The sequence below is a fragment of the Scyliorhinus torazame genome, chromosome 16, assembly GCF_047496885.1.
Source record: "Scyliorhinus torazame isolate Kashiwa2021f chromosome 16, sScyTor2.1, whole genome shotgun sequence".
Lineage (NCBI taxonomy): Eukaryota > Metazoa > Chordata > Chondrichthyes > Carcharhiniformes > Scyliorhinidae > Scyliorhinus > Scyliorhinus torazame.
The window spans coordinates 109,717-127,442 of NC_092722.1; the positions used below are offsets into that span (position 1 = coordinate 109,717).

The window sequence follows — 17,726 nt, forward strand, 5'->3', positions numbered from 1 at the left end:
CCCTGGAGCTGTGAAGCCACAGTGCTATCCACTGTGCTACCGTGCTGCCCCTTATTAATTGAAATTTCGAAAGGTACAGATTAATCAAGAATAGGCAGCATGGATTTGTTACAGGAAAGTTGTGTCTGACTAATTTGATTGACCTTTTCGTGGAGGTAACAAGGAGATCCATCAAGGGTAGCATATTCAGAACATGAACTTAGCATAGCACATACTGTGCAGAAGGAGGCCATTCGGCCCACCAAGTCTGCACCGACCCACTTAAGCCCTCACTTTCAACCCATCCCCGTAACCCAATAACCCCTCCTAATCTTTTTTTGGTCAGTAAGGGCAATTTATCATGGCAAATCCACCTAACCGGCACGTCTTTGGACTGTGGGAGGAAACCGGAGCACCCGGAGGAAACCCACGCACACACGGGGAGAACGTACAAACTCCGCACAGAGAGTGACCCAGCGGGGAATCGAATCTGGGACCCTGGCGCTCTGAAGCCACAGTGCTATCCACTTGTGCTACTGTGCTGCCCTACATTTAATGTAGTCTACATGGCTTTTGAGATGGTCCCGTATGGCAGACAAATCCGAGAAGAAAAGACCCATGGAATGCAAGGGTAAGTGGCAAATTGGAACTAAAATTGACAGAAGGCAAAGGGAATACTGATGGGAGTCTTTGGAACTGGCAGGCTAGGTTCCAGTGGTGTTTCACAGGGCTCAGTACTGGTCCCTTGTTTGTCGCGGTATATAGTAAAGATCTAGGCTTAAACGTAAGGGCCATGATTACACATGATAAAAAAACAGGTCATGCGATTGACAATGAGAAGGAAAGTTGTAAACTGCAGGACGATATCCACTGACAGGTTGGGCGAGCAGGAAAATGGCAAATCCAATTCAATCCTGATAAATGAGAAGCAATGCATTTGGGGAGGGCAGGCAAGCTGAGGGGGAAACACAATAAATGGTAGCACGGGGTGCCATGGTAGCACAGTGGTTAGCACAGTTGTTTCACAGCGCCAGGGTCCCAGGTTCGATTCCTGGCTTGGGTCACTGTCTGTGCGGAGTCTGCACGTTCTCCCCGTGTCTGCGTGGATTTCCTTCGGGTGCTCCGGTTTCCTCCCACAAGTCCCGAAAGACGTGCTGTTAGGTGAATTGGACATTCTGAATTCTCCGTGTACCCGAACAGGCGCCGGAATGTGATAACTAGGGGATTTTCACAGTAAATTCATTCAGTGTTAATGTAAGCCTACTTGTGACAGTAAAGATTGTTATTATAAAATGAAGAGGAACAAAGGGACATTGGAATATACGATCATTGAAGGTAACAAGTTAGGTAAGATAATGTGGTTAAAAAGGCAGACGGGACACTATCCTTTATTAGCTAAGGCACAGAATATTAGAGTTAGGTGGTTATGCTGACACAGGATAAAACATTAGTTAGGCCAGTGCTAGAAAATGAAAATCGCTTATTGTCACGAGTAGGCTTCAATGAAGTTACTGTGAAAAGCCCCTAGTCGCCACATTCCGGCGCCTGTTCGGGGAGGCTGGTACGGGAATTGAACCGTGCTGCTGGCCTGCCTTGGTCTGCTTTAAAAGCCAGCGATTTAGCCCAGTGAGCTAAACTAGCCCCTTAGAATGTGCAAACTCCACACAGACAGTGACCCAGAGCCGGGATTCGAACCTGGGTCCTCAGTGCCGCAGTCCCAGTGCTAACCACTGTGCCACCGTGTTGCCCTGACATACAGTTCTGGTTACATTAAAGGATATGATCTCAACAAGATAGCATAGAGGAAATTTACAAGGATGTTGCCAGGACATTTTAGTTATAAAGAATGATTGGATAGGCTGGGGTGTTTTCTTTGCAGCAGAGGAAGCTGAGGGAAGAATTACTTGAGATGCATTTAATCATGAAGGGTCCAGCTGGAGTGAGCAGAGAGGACAGGAACCAAGGAGCATAGAGTTAAGTTGGTGGAAAGATTAGAGGAGGGTTGTAGAGAATTCACTGTCAGAAAGACTGGTAGCGGCAAAGACCATCGCATTGTATTTAAAAGGTGATATGGATCAAGAGCTGAAAGTGGAATAAGGACGTATAGCCTTTTACATGGGATAGTCATGATGGACTAACAGCCTCCCCGAACAGGCGCCGGAATGTGGCGACTAGGGGCTTTTCACAGTAACTTCATTTGAAGCCTACTTGTGACAATAAGCGATATATCTATATGGACCGAATGGTCTACTTTTGGGTCTCAAATGTTTTCATTTTTTATAGTTCAGGTGACAATATTTACAACATTTAACTGATGTTAACCTTAGTTACTCATTCCTGAATCCTCAATTGTAGTTCCCACAAAATATTGTTCAATCCTATTCAGATCATTCACTTACAGTTTAATAATACTCACAACAAATAATTTCTTACATAAAAACAGATTTAACAGAACAGTTCCAAAACTACACGGTGCATGCATGTCAACATTAAGTAGAATCAGGAGATTTCAGCAATGCAACCTTTCTACCCTGCTCTGCCATTCAGTCAGACCATGGCTGATCTTTTCATGGTCCCAGGGTACAAAAACAATGAGGTGACCTGCCAAACATCACTCCAAATTATCCATCAGGAGATTGAATAGCATTTAAATGCGCTTCAATGTCCCTTACCACTATTAAGAAAACATAAAATCAATACATGCCATACAAATTAATATAATTATTGTAATGGGGAAGAGAAACAAGTTTCAAAGAAAGCCTTTTAATATTTGCAATTCAAATGCTGAGCATCAAAGCTAAACTCCATTGTCTTTGAAATCAATATGCTCCACAAGCCACTTACAGAGAACATACACGACAGAATTTATTCCCTACACTGTAAGGAAGCCAGTTTGGCCACCAAGTCTGCACTAACCAAAAGAGCACCTTACCTATGCCCACTCACCAGCCCTATCCCTGTAATCCCACCTAACCTGAACATCTTTGGACTGTGGGTCAGAGCAGCATGGCGGCACAGTGGTTAGCACTGCGGTCTCACGGCGTTGAGATCCCAGGTTCGATCCCGGCTTTGGTTCACTGTCCGTGGAGTTTGCACATTCTCCCCGTGTTTGCGAGGGTTTCGTCCCCACAACCCAAAAGATGTGCGGGTTAGGTAGATTGGCCACGCTAAATTGCCCCTTAATTGGAAAAAAATGAATTGGGTAATTATAGGGGCTGGTTTAGCACAGTGGGCTAAACAGCTGGCCTGTAATGCAGAACAATGCCAGCAGTGCGGTTCAATTCCCGTACCAGCCTCCCCGAACAGGCGCCGAAATGTGGCGACTAGGGGCTTTTCACAGTAACTTCATTGAAGCCTACTTGTCACAATAAACGATTATTAAATTTATTTACAAAAAAAAATCTTTGGACTGTGGAAGGAAACCGGAGTATCCAGAGGAAACCCACGCAGACACGGGGAGAACGTGCAAATTACACACAGTCACCCAAGGCTGGAATTGAACGCGGGTCCCTGGAGCTGTGATGCAGCAGTGCTAACCATTGTCTGCCATTTAGTCCAATATGTCCAGGCTCGCATTTAAGCTTCACTCAAGCTTTCTCTCACCCATTCTCAACTAACTCGTAAGAGTATAACCCAACTAACTCTTGGACTATAACCCTGCAATCCCACCCTCACCACCGCTTATCTAGCTTCCCTTAAAGCACGTCTTTCGGGACATGTGGGAGGAAACCGGAGCACCCGGAGAAAACCCACACAGACACGGGGAGAACGTGCAGCCTCTGCACAGATAGTGACCCAAGCCGGGATTCGAACCCGGGTCCCTGGCGCTGTGAAACAACAGTGCTAACCACTGTGCTACCGTGCTGCCCATCTTACATTCATGATCTCTAGTTTTACTCAGCTAAATGACAGATTTAAGAAAACAGATGCTACACGAAGACAAAAAATACTTGAATATTTTGTCCATTGTTTATTTTTTTTTTACTGTCTAGCAGTTTAGTTTTAAATCATTATAATCAAAATACAAAGTAGTGATGGGAACCATGTACCCTTAACATGCAAACATTTTGACTAGAAAACCATTATGGATCAAACTATCACTAGAATCAATCACTGCAACCGATTCCAAACACGATACTGAACACTTTTGATGGAAGAGAGATATTTAATATGGAAATCAGCAAATTCCCCCATTGGAGTGGAGATGAACCGTGAGCAGCGAGTACAGAATGCTGGGTTGAAGGAACTTCATGCAAATTGCTGTCGAACCCAGGAAAGATATGATGGCTTTAGAGTGATATGTAGCCTTAGATTAGTCTTGATATAATGCAATCATGTGCGCCTAGAACTGTGGTCATTCACAAATACATTAGTTAGAAAAGTGCTGATTCACAAAGTAGGCAATCATGATTAATGTTTGGAAATTGAGCCAGGGTATTAATCGGTCAAGGGCCCTTTCTTCATAAAAGAAAAAGCTCAGCAAACCTTTTCTTATTTGTCTGGAAAATGCCATGGCATTAACTGTATTAAAGAAATAGTATGAATCTATCACTTTGTCGATACTGCTGCAAAAAAAAAAAAAAATGGAACTGGTTTTCTCTCACCAAAAAGGGGAAAAAAGCTCTACAGGCCCTTGTACATGAAATGGGCCAAGAGACTTCCCAGACAAGAGTCTGAATGTAATTTATGCTATTAATGTCCATCAGAAACAGGTGCAAGGATATTGTACCAGAAATTTCAGACAAAAGTGATGCAGTAAGAACGGCATTGTAGGTGCTGTTATAATCCTCTACCAGACCCCCCAGGTTTTTGATAAGATCCAGTTAGGGACCAATACATTTTGTTTAAAGCAGACAGAAGTCTGAGATTCAAGACACTGACCAAGAGAATAAAGCTACAAGATTCCATGTGTTTTGAACAAACAGAAATAAACTTTACTATGCCAGGTCAAAAGAACCAATTTATCATATATATCTTATAATCCAACATTCAGGGTTAATATGAGGCACAGGTGAATTAACAGGCAAACGGTGGTTGAACATACCACATTGCACAATAAATGGCAAATGTAACTACGACAGATCCCACAGCAATTTCACCCAGACATCAGTAAACAGAGTCAATCAATCTCATTCAAACTCGGTCTCCTTCACGAGGAACCCAAACTTTTCACTTTTGAAAATTAAACCTCTGAAATCCCTCAAAGCCACTCCCAACTCAGGCTGCATCAATGACAGCCTATCTCCCAGTGTTTCAATCTCGTCTCCTGAGACTATATTCCCCTGGATTTCTGGGTCTAATAATAATAATAGCTTATTGTCACAAATAGGCTTCAATGAAGTTACTGTGAAAAGCCCCTAGTCGCCACATTCCGTCGCCTGTTCGGGGAGGCCGGTATGCAAATTGAACCGTGCTGCGGCCTTGTTCTGCATTACAAGCCAACTATTTAGCCCACTGTGCTAAACCAGCCCCAGAGCAGACCCCAGGGTCTGCACTCGAGCCTCGACTTACTGACACAATTTTAGCTCTTTTAATAGTTGGCCGGCTTCAGTGGGCTTTCACTGCTCTTCGATTCCAACCAGCTCCAATTTCCCTTGTTGCACCAAGTAATAAATGGCTCTGCGCTTCTTCTGAGCCCTGACCCTTTTCCAGCACAAAGCCATCTCGTCAAGCTATCCAGAACTTCTTCTGGAGCAACACTTTTTTCCACCATTGGCGTAACAACAGCAGCTTTTCGGTATGGCCCTTCCCCCGCTGCAGAACAACCACTTTCCCAGTCAACACATCAATTGAAATCCTGAAATCCTCTTCTGCTCCACCTATCTCCATAATGATATCGCCTTCAAGGGTTCACCGAATGGGCTTTAAACTAATGTAGCTCGAACTTCCAAAACAAAACAAATTTCTGCCCTGCGTCTCTTTGCGTGGTCTGGATGTCTCATCGCCAGTTCTCCAGTTAAGTGAGCCCACCTATTTTACCTTGCTAGCTGTTAATCCCATCTCTACAGTTCAACTTTAATTTTCAGAGGACTAAAAATTGCTTTGAACTAGGTATTCATTTTCTTTTCAGAAAACATTTTATTGAAGCATTTATAATTTTAACATTTAAACATTCTAAACAGCAGAGCAGACCGACACGCAACAACATCACAATAACATACCCAACTTCCCCCGCCCTACCTCCTGACTGCCCATAAATTAGATTCCCTATCCTTATTCTACAATGCCATGCCTCCATCCGCTCCCCATCCGCTTCTGCGGGCGGTCAGTTTTCCTTAAACAAATCAATGAACGGTTGCCACCTCCGAGCGAACCCCTGAATTGAACCTCTCAAGGCAAACTTATCTTCTCCAGCCTGAGAAACCCCGCCATGTCGCTGACCCAATCCCCCGACTTTGGAGACTCCGAGTCCCTCCATCCCAGCAAAATCGTCTCCGGGCCACCAGGGAGGCAAAGGCCAAAACGTCGGCCTCTCTCCCCCCTCCCCCCGGATCTTCCGACTCCCCAAATATTGCCATCTCTGGACTCGGAGTAACCCTCCCTTCCAGGACCTCCGACATGAAGTCCGCAAATCCCTGACAGAATCCCCTCAGCTTCGGACATGCCCAAAACAGGTGATTCGCCGAGTTATCCCCACACCTGTCCTCCACCTCAAAAAACCTACTCATCCGGGCCATAGTCATATGAGCCCTAGGGACCACCTTGAACTGGATCAGGCTGAGCCTGGCACACGACGAGGATTGCACTGACTCTTCTCAAGGCCTTTTCCCATAGTCCGACTTCCAACTCCCCTCCCAACTCTTTCTCCCAGTTCCTCTTCACCTTCCCGATTGGGACCCCTTCCCACTCAATCAATTCCTTATATGTTTCCGAGACCCTCCCCTCCCCAACCCCTGTTTTTGACATCACCTTATCCTGCAGTCTCCTTAGAGGGAGGTGAGGGAAGCTTGGAACCTGCCTCCGGACAAAGTCCCGTACCTGCAGGTACCGAAACCCGTTCCCACCCGGTAACTCCAACTCCTCCTCTAATCTCTCCAGGCTCGGAAAACCCTTTTCAATGACGAGATCGCCAAATCTCTCAATCCCTGCCCACTGCCACCCCCTAAAGCCCCCGTCCAGCCCTCCCGGAACAAAACGGTGGTTGCCACAGATCGCCCCCTCCAGTCTCATGTGCTGCCTCCATTGCCCCCACACCCTCAGGGCTGCCACCATCACTGGGCTTGTGGAGTACCGAGCCGGCGAGAACAGCAGAGGTGCCGTTAACAAAGCCTCCAAACTCGTACCCTTACAGGATGCCACCTCCATTCGCTCCCACATCGACCCCTCCTCCACTACCCACTTCCTAACCATGATATATTCGCCGCACAGTAATAATTAAAAAAAATATATATAAATTTAGAGTACCCAATTCATTTTTTCCAATTAAAGGGCAATTTAGCGTGGCCAATCCATCGAGCCTGCACATCTTTGGGTTGTGGGGGCAAAACTCACGCAAACACGGGGAGAATGTGCAAACTCCACACGGACAGTGACCCAGAGCCGGGATCGAACCTGGGACTTCAGCACAGTGAGGCTGCAGGGCTAACCCACTGCGCCACCGTGCTGCTTCGCACAGTAATAATTAATAAAATTCGGAAGGGACAAGCACCCCATCCCCCGTTCCAAAAGGTCCTTCCTCACCCTCGGGGCCTTACCAGCCCATACAAAACCCGAGATCACCGCATTCATCTTCCTGAAAACTGCCGTAGGGATAAAAATTGGAAGACACTGAAACACAAATATCAACCTCGGGTGGACTGTCATCTTCACAGTCTGTACCCTCCCCGTCAATGACAGCGGGAGCACGTCCCACCTGCAACAGTCCCCTTTCATTTGCTCAACCACCCTGCATAAATTTAACTTATGCGGCTGCCCCAAGTCCCTTGCCACCTGAATCCCCAGGTATCTAAAACTCCTTCCCACCACTTTAAACGGTAACTCCCTCAGTCTCTTCTGCCCCGTGCGTGAATCGCGAACACCTCACTCTTACCCATATTTAATTTGTAGCCCGAGAACCGACCAAATTCCTCCAATATCTCCATGATCCCAGCCACCCCCCCCCAACGGGTCTGTTATGTAAAGGAGCAAGTCGTCCGCGTAGAGTGAAACCCTGTGCTCCACGCCCCCTCTCACTATCCCCTGCCTGACGTTCAATGACCGAAGCACCATTGCCAAGGGCAAACAGTAGTGGGGAGTGTGGACACACCTGTCTTGTCCCCCTACACAAACTAAAAGGACCCGGTTGGTCCTTACATTCGCCACCGGTGCCCTGATATAACAGCCGGACCCAGTCAACAAATCCCCAAGCCTTCCCAATATATCCCACAGGTACTTCCACTCTACCCGATCAAAGGCCTTTTTTGCATCCATGGCTACCACCACCTCGACCTCACTCCCCTCCGCTGGCATCATTATCACATTTAAGGGCCGTCTAATGTTGGACGTCAGGTGACGTCCCTTCACAAACCCCGTCCGGTCCTCCCTTATCACCTCCGGGGCACTCCTCTATGCGCATGACCAAGATCTTTGCCAGCAATTTAGCATCTAAATTAAAATGGGAGATCAGCCTATACGATCCACAGTTCTCTGGATCCTTATCCTGCTTCAGAATAAGGGAAATCGATGTCTGCGATAATGTTGGGGGGAGCCCTCCCAGTTCCTTGGACTCATTAAAAGCCTTTACCAGGAGTGGCCCAAGCAGCCCGGAAAACATTTTGTAGAACTCGACCGGATATCCGTCTAGTCCCGGATCCTTACCCGATTGCATCGCCCCAATCCGTCTATCATCTCCCCAAGCCCGATTGGGCCTCCCAAGCCTTCCACCAACTCATCTAGCCTCAGGAACTCCAGCCCCCCCAAGAATCGCTTCATACCCCCCTCCCCGGCTGGGGGTTCCGATTTGTATAGTCTACTACAAAATTCCCGAAACAATCATTCACCCCTGCCGGATCCACAACCACCTTCCCCCCTGTATCCTTTACTTTCCCAATTTCTCTCGCTGCCTCCTGCTTCCTCAGCTGATGCGCCAACATTCTGCGGGCTTTTTCTCCATATTCATACACCGCCCCCTTCACCCTCCTCAGCTGTCCCTCCACCTTACCCGTGGACAGGAGCCCAAATTCCATTTGCAATAGAACATAGAACATTACAGCGCAGTACAGGCCCTTCGGCCCTCGATGTTGCGCCGACCTGTGAAACCACTCTAAAGCCCATCTACACTATTCCCTTATCGTCCATATGTCTATCCAATGACCATTTGAATGCCCTTAGTGTTGGCGAGTCCACTACTGTTGCAGGCAGGGCATTCCACGCCCTTACTACTCTCTGAGTAAAGAACCTACCTCTGACATCTGTCCTATATCTATCTCCCCTCAACGTAAAAGCTATGTCACCTCGTGCTAGACATCACCATCTGAGGAAAAAGGCTCTCACTGTCCACCCTATCCAATCCTCTGATCATCTTGTATGCCTCAATTAAGTCACCTCTTAACCTTCTTCTCTCTAACGAAAACAGCCTCAAATCCCTCAGCCTTTCCTCATAATCTCTGCCGCTCCTTCAGAAGCCCCTTATCCGGAGACTCCGCATACCTCATGTCTACCTGTACAAATTTGCCGACCAGCCCGTCCAACTCTGCCCGTTCAGCCTTCTCCTTATGGGCCCGAATTGAAATGAGTTCCCCCCGATATCAGCCTTCCACACCACCCCTGCCGAGATCTCACCCGTATCATTGATCTTGATATATCCCCGAATGGCCTCCCTCACCCGCTCGCACACCTCGTCTTCCGCTAGCAGCCCCACATCTAACCTCCATTGCAGCTGCTGGGCCTTTCCTTTGCTCACTTGCAGGTCTACCCAGTGTGCGGCGTGGTCTGACACCACAATTGCTGAATAAACTGGGGGTCCCCTTCTTCTGTTTCTGCTTCTACACATTTACTTTACAAAATTCCTGCAACAATCCGGTGTAAAAGCCACAAAACAACCACCATGAGCGGGAGCTGCCAAATGTGCGACCGCTCATTCCATGGCCGCCACCGGAAGCTCTCGAACTAGGTATTCATAGCAGTGCTCCTTTAACAATCGAGTAACAGGGAAAAGAGCAAAACACTTGCCAATGTAAATTCAGTCATTTCACTTGCTGAGCTACTCCTATCCAACCTGTTGCTTCTCACCGATGCAATCAAAACTACTTAAAACTTCATTCAAACGCATAAAAACCCCACAAAAGCAGCAATAAAACAAATCAGAATTCCTTAATTTTTAAAAATTATATTTAATTTGTGGCATCATCCAATGTGGTTTAAAGTGGACTGGATTGTCCTTATAGACAGAGCACAGTTTGAGCAATATAGGACCTCAGCACCAATGGGCATCAGGTTTTATAGACTTTCCCACTAAAATTGGCTTAAAGAGCAATCTTTGGAAAAAACAGAAACAGGACATCTCTTCCTCATTTTCTCCCGATTCCACCCGCCTCCCCAAGCCCACACTTTTTTTTTGAGTGATTAAAACTCACTTGTTGATTTTTTTTACCTAACGAACAGAGCATTCGTGAATCACTGTGCTGGTTATTAAATTTCACTCCAAGTACTGTCATGTATTGGGTGTTTTTGTGTACTGAAGTTCAAAACCCTTGACTTTTGGAGGACGTTATAAGCAACCCCTACTAACAAATGGAATTAATAGATAGATTTGAGGCAATGATGTGCATCATACAGACCTTAGAAAATAAACTTAATTGCTGCTCACAAAATGCTATTGCAGGATTTTGAAATTTTTAATAGCACAATAATCTAATGTAAGCATTAAAATAAAAAAGCTGAATACTGTGGATGCTGGAAATCAGAAAAGAAAAACAGAAAATGCTGGTACAACTCAGCAGCTAAGGGAGAGAAACCGAGTCAACGCTTTGAGTTCAACGTGACTGTTCTTTGGAATTGTATAATATACAAGTATTTTGGTTTCCCAAACTAGGAACCGAGTTTCAGTCTATTCTTGGGGGTTATTTAAACTTTGACAATGGAAAATAGGAACATCTTCGCAAACAAATTAATTGCTTGCTTTTCCGAGTTCAGGTTTTATTCCTGGTCTTTTTTTACATATGAAGTATTTCCATTTTTACAAAGAACACAACAAACCATCAAAACTGGTACAGTACAGCATAAATACCGTGGGCAGCACGGTAGCCTTGTGGATAGCACAAATGCTTCACAGCTCCAGGGTCCCAGGTTCGATTCCGGCTTGGGTCACTGTCTGTGCGGAGTCTGCACATCCTCCCCGTGTGTGCGTGGGTTTCCTCCGGGTGCTCCGGTTTCCTCCCACAGTCCAAAGATGTGCGGGTTAGGTGGATTGGCCATGATAAATTGCCCATAGTGTCCAAAATTGCCCTTAGTGTAAGGTGGGGTTACTGGGTTATGGGGATAGGGTGGAGGTGTGGACCTTGGGTAGGGTGCTCTTTCCAAGAGCCGGTGCAGACTCGATGGGCCGAATGGCCTCCTTCTGCACTGTAAATTCTATGATCTATGAAATGCTTCTGCATACATGAGTCCAGAGAAAGACAGGAGATTGGTTCAGTTTAATCACTAAACTTGGTGTTTCCGACTATACAAGAACAAAGAACAATGAGTGGATACGTTCGAGAATAGGCAATATGGTGCACCTCAACATGCATAGCTAGTTTGAGACTGTGCTACACAACTTATGGAAAACCTCATAGGTGCAAGTCAGACCTGGCGGAGCCTATAAATTAGATAGGAGCACCACACTTTTTGGAATGCATCTGATTTAGAACAGAGTACGCAAGTTAGGAACTCGATAGGGATACATGCCATAATAATTTTATGCCCGTTCTGAATTGAAGGATAATTACCACTAATCCAGACCCTGTGTGGGTACGTTAGAAAAAGTGCAGCCTTGGAAAAAATACTTTTCAGTCAATATGAAGAGACCTGGGAAAATGCCAAGTAATTTTGGTGTGCCGTGCCACTAAAGTTAGGATGTTATCCAGCCTTTTGTTTTATTACTGTCAATGATTCCCCTATCAGAGAGCCCCAAATTTAATAATATTAATAATCACTTATTGTCACAAGTAGGCCTCAATGAAGTTACTGTGAAAAACCCTGAGTCACCTCATTCCAGCGCTTGCTCGGGGAGGCCATACGGGAATTGAACCCGCGCTACTGGTCTTGTTCTGCATTACAAGCCAGTTGTTTAGCTCACTGCGCTAAACCAGCCCCTTTAGGACTAAAGGATCAAATTCTAAAGCCGTACCAAATCTTTTCTCAAGCTCTTGAAGTATAATTTTGATACAGGACCACAATCAGTGAATGTAGTCACCCTCGACTACCTTGAACTTTTGGCACAATGAGGATATATCAGGGTCAAACCTGTATCGCAAGCTCGATGTGATATGCAGACAATGTATTATTTTAAATGGAGTTTCTTCCATTCTATGACACACCAAAATTGCACTGGCATTTTCCCAGGTCTCTTCGTCAATATTGACTGAAAAGTATTTTTTCCAAGGCTGCACTTTTTCTGATGTACTCACACAGGGTCTGGAACATGGTCATAAAATTTGCTAATCAATTGCTTAGGTTCTACTGAAATCAGGATTTTTTTCCCACCAAAGAGACTGAAGCGTCAAGATGCATAGTTGTCTTATTAAGATAAAGTCTCGAAGTTGCAGATATTTAGAAATGAGTATCTCGGGATATCAAATTGTTGGCATGGCTGTTGAAAAGATGACAAAGAAGCACCACTGAACATGTTACCCAGCCTACACATGCCTCTATCTCTCCAGATACCACATCCATGGTTGAGAAGGCCTGGTGGGAACTCCGAGTTGCCCTGAATGGGAAAGAGAGCGGAAGTTCATTTTGATCTCCCTTCCAGCTGACAGACCATCCTCCATACTCCAAGAGTGTTGATAACCAGAGGGAAACAGCACAAGGAAGCGCGGAGGGTTTTGGCAAAGGTTGGTATCATGACCGGTAAAGGCTTGTAGGGCCGAAGGGACTGTTCCTGTGCTGTAGTGTTCTTTGTAATTATAGGATTCTCACACTTGACAGGCCCAACTTGAAATCCCCGTAAAACAACAGGGTTTGTAAGGAGTACATAGCCTGCTCTGCTTCAATGTCGAACCAAATAGAGGAGGGGTCCTCTCTGACCCAATCCCTTGTAAACACAATCATAGAATTTACAGGGCAGGTGGTCGTCATTCGGACCATTGAGTCTGCACCGGCCCTTGAAAAGAGCACCGTGCTGAAGCCCACAGCTCCACCCTATCCCCGTAACCCCACCTTACCTTATTGGAAGCCATGATGTGGAGATGCCGGCGTTGGATTGGGGTGAGCACAGTAAGAAATCTTACAACACCAGGTTAAAGTCCAACAGGTCTGTTTTGAATCACTAACTTTCAGAGCACTGCTCCTCCTCAGGTGAATGAAGAGGTGGGTTCCAGAAACATATATATAGACAATGTCAAAGATGCAAGGCGATACTTTGAATGCGAGTCTTTGCAGGTAATTAAGTCTTTACAGGTCCAGACAGAGCAACTGGAGAGAGCATCTTTGCAACCTCATGATGTTCCACTTCTCCATCGTCCACCCTAAACACATTAAAGAAGCCATCCTCCATGGACAAGCTCTCCGTATATACATGATCTGCTCAGACGAGGAGGAACGTAACAGACATCTACAGGCGCTGAAAGATGCCCTCGTACGAACGGGATATGGCGCTCAACTCATTGATCGACAGTTCCAACACGCCACAGCAAAAAACCACATTGACCTCTTCAGAAGACAAACACGGGACACAACCAACAGAGTACCTTTCGTCGTCCAGTACTTACCCGGAACGGAGAAACTACGACATCTTCTTTGCAGCCTTCAACACGTCATCGATGAAGGCGAACATCTTGCCAAGGCCATCCCCACTACTTGCCTTCAACAGGGGCTGTTTAGCACAGGGCTAAATCGCTGGCTTTGAAAGCAGACCAAGGCAGGCCAGCAGCACGGTTCAATTCCCGTACCAGCCTCCCCGAACAGGCGCCGGAATGTGACGACTAGGGGCTTTTCACAGTAACTTCATTTGAAGCCTACTTGTGACAATAAGCGATTTTCATTTTTTGTTTTTCAAACAACCATACAACCTCAAACAGACCATTATTTGCAGCAAACTACCCAGCCCTCAGGAGAACAGCGACCACGACACCACACAACTCTGCCATGGCAACCTCTGTAAGGCATGCCAGAACATCAACATGGGTACCACCATTACACGTTAGAACACCACCCACCAGGTACGTGGTACATACTCGTGCGACTCGACCAACGTTGTCTACCAAAAAAACTGCAGGAAAGGATGTCCCGAAACGTGGTACATTGGCGAAACCATGCAGACGCTGCGACAACGGATGAACGGACATCCCGCGACAATCGCCAGGAGGGAATGTTCCATTCCAGTCAAGGAACTACTTCAGCAGTCAAGGACATTCAGCCTCTGATCTTCGGGTAAGCGTTCTCCAAGGCACCCTTCAGGACGCGCGACAACGCAGAATCTCAGAGCTGAAAAACTGTAGCCAAGTTCTGCACACATGAGTATGGAATCATGTTGCATTATATTCACCCCCCACCATCTGGCCTGGGCTTGCGAAATTCTACCAACTGCCTGGCTTGAGACAATTCACACCTCTTTAACCAGTGATTATCCCCCTCTCCAGTTGCTCTGTCTGGACCTGTAAAGACGGAATTACCTGCACAGATTCACATTCAAAGTATCATTTTGCATCATTGCCTTTTGTCTATATATCTGTTTCTGGAACCCTCCTCTTCATTCACCTGAGGACAGTAAGAAGTCTTACAACACCAGGTTAAAGTCCAACAGGTTCTAGGTTTGCTAGTGTCACACGGGAGGGTTTAAACTAGTATGGCAGGGGGGTGGGCGCGGGAGCAATAGGTCAGAAGGTGAGAGCATTGAGGGAGAACTAGGGAATAGGGACAGTGTGGCTCTGAGGCAGAGCAGACAGGGAGAAGTTGCTGAACACAGCGGGTCTGGTGGCCTGAAGTGCATATGTTTTAATGCAAGAAGTATTACGGGTAAGGCAGATGAACTTAGAGCTTGGATTAGTACTTGGAACTATGATGTTGTTGCCATTACAGAGACCTGGTTGAGGGAAGGGCAGGATTGGCAGCTAAACGTTCCAGGATTTAGATGTTTCAGGCGGGATAGAGGGGGATGTAAAAGGGGAGGCGGAGTTGCGCTACTTGTTCGGGAGAATATCACAGCTGTACTGCGAGAGGACACCTCAGAGGGCAGTGAGGCTATATGGGTAGAGATCAGGAATAAGAAGGGTGCAGTCACAATGTTGGGGGTATACTACAGGCCTCCCAACAGCCAGCGGGAGATAGAGGAGCAGATAGGTAGACAGATTTTGGAAAAGAGTACAAACAACAGGGTTGTGGTGATGGGAGACTTCAACTTCCCCAATATTGACTGGGACTCACTTAGTGCCAGGGGCTTAGACGGGGCGGAGTTTGTAAGGAGCATCCAGGAGGGCTTCTTAAAACAATACGTAGACAGTCCAACTAGGGAAGGGGCGGTCCTGGACCTGGTATTGGGGAATGAGCCCGGCCAGGTGGTAGATGTTTCAGTAGGGGATCATTTCGGTAACAGTGACCACAATTCAGTAAGTTTTAAAGTACTGGTGGACAAGGATAAGAGTGGTCCGAGGATGAATGTGCTAAATTGGGGGAAGGCTAATTATAACAATATTAGGCGGGAACTGAAGAACATAGATTGGGGGCGGAAGTTTGAGGGCAAATCAACATCTGACATGTGGGAGGCTTTCAAGTGGTAGTTGAAAGGAATACAGGACCGGCATGTTCCTGTGAGGAAGAAGGATAAATACGGCAATTTTCGGGAACCTTGGATGACGAGTGATATTGTAGGCCTCGTCAAAAAGAAAAAGGAGGCATTTGTCAGGGCTAAAAGGCTGGGAACAGATGAAGCCTGCGTGGAATATAAGGAAAGTAGGAAGGAACTTAAGCAAGGAGTCAGGAGGGCTAGAAGGGGTCACGAAAAGTCATTGGCAAATAGGGTTAAGGAAAATCCCAAGGCTTTTTACACGTACATGAAAAGCAAGAGGGCAGCCAGGGAAAGGGTTGGCCCACTGAAGGATAGGCAAGGGAATCTATGTGTGGAGCCAGAGGAAATGAGAGAGGTACTAAATGAATACTTTGCATCAGTATTCACCAAAGAGAAGGAATTGGTAGATGTTGAGTCTGGAGAAGGGGGTGTAGATAGCCTGGGTCACATTGTGATCCAAAAAGACGAGGTGTTGGGTGTCTTAAAAAATATTAAGGTAGATAAGTCCCCAGGGCCTGATGGGATCTACCCCAGAATACTGAAGGAGGCTGGAGCGGAAATTGCTGAGGCCTTGACAGAAATCTTTGGATCCTCGCTGTCTTCAGGGGATGTCCCGGAGGACTGGAGAATAGCCAATGTTGTTCCTCTGTTTAAGAAGGGTAGCAAGGATAATCCCGGGAACTACAGGCCGGTGAGCCTTACTCCAGTGGTAGGGAAATTACTGGAGAGAATTCTTCGAGACAGGATCTACTCCCATTTGGAAGCAAATGGACGTATTAGTGAGAGGCAGCACGGTTTTGTGAAGGGGAGGTCGTGTCTCACTAACTTGATAGAGTTTTTCGAGGAGGTCACTAAGATGATTGATGCAGGTAGGGCAGTGGATGTTGTCTATATGGACTTCAGTAAGGCCTTTGACAAGGTCCCTCATTGTAGACTAGTACAAAAGGTGAAGTCACACGGGATCAGGGGTGAGCTGGCAAGGTGGATACAGAACTGGCTAGGCCATAGAAGGCAGAGAGTAGCAATGGAGGGATGCTTTTCTAATTGGAGGGCTGTGACCAGTGGTGTTCCACAGGGATCAGTGCTGGGACCTTTGCTCTTTGTAGTATATATAAATGATTTGGAGGAAACTGTAACTGGTCTGATTAGTAAGTTTGCAGACGACACAAAGGTTGGTGGAATTGCGGATAGCGATGAGGACTGTCGGAGGATACAGCAGGATTTAGATTGTCTGGAGACTTGGGCGGAGAGATGGCAGATGGAGTTTAATCCGGACAAATGTGAGGTAATGCATTTTGGAAGGTCTAATGCAGGTAGGGAATATACAGTGAATGGTAGAACCCTCAAGAGTATTGAAAGTCAAAGAGATCTAGGAGTACAGGTCCACAGGTCATTGAAAGGGGCAACAGAGGTGGAGAAGGTAGTCAAGAAGGCATACGGCATGCTTGCCTTCATTGGCCGGGGCATTGAGTATAAGAATTGGCAAGTCATGTTGCAGCTGTATAGAACCTTAGTTAGGCCACACTTGGAGTATAGTGTTCAATTCTGGTCGCCACACTACCAGAAGGATGTGGAGGCTTTAGAGAGGGTGCAGAAGAGATTTACCAGAATGTTGCCTGGTATGGAGGGCATTAGCTATGAGGAGCAGTTGAATAAACTCGGTTTGTTCTCACTGGAACGAAGGAGGTTGAGGGGAGACCTGATAGAGGTATACAAAATTATGAGGGGCATAGACAGAGTGGATAGTCAGAGGCTTTTCCCCAGGGTAGAGGAGTCAATTACTAGGGGGCATAGGTTTAAGGTGAGAGGGGCAAGGTTTAGAGTAGATGTACGAGGCAAGTTT

At 46.4% G+C, this 17,726-nt stretch overlaps 1 protein-coding gene across 2 annotated transcripts in view; it reads right to left on the reverse strand.

Moving 5' to 3' along the window:
* LOC140392506 (ATP-dependent RNA helicase DDX19A) overlaps nucleotides 1-17,726 on the reverse strand; it is a 105,216-nt gene that overhangs the window by 46,365 nt on the left and 41,125 nt on the right. The gene's annotated exons all lie outside the window — the stretch shown is intronic.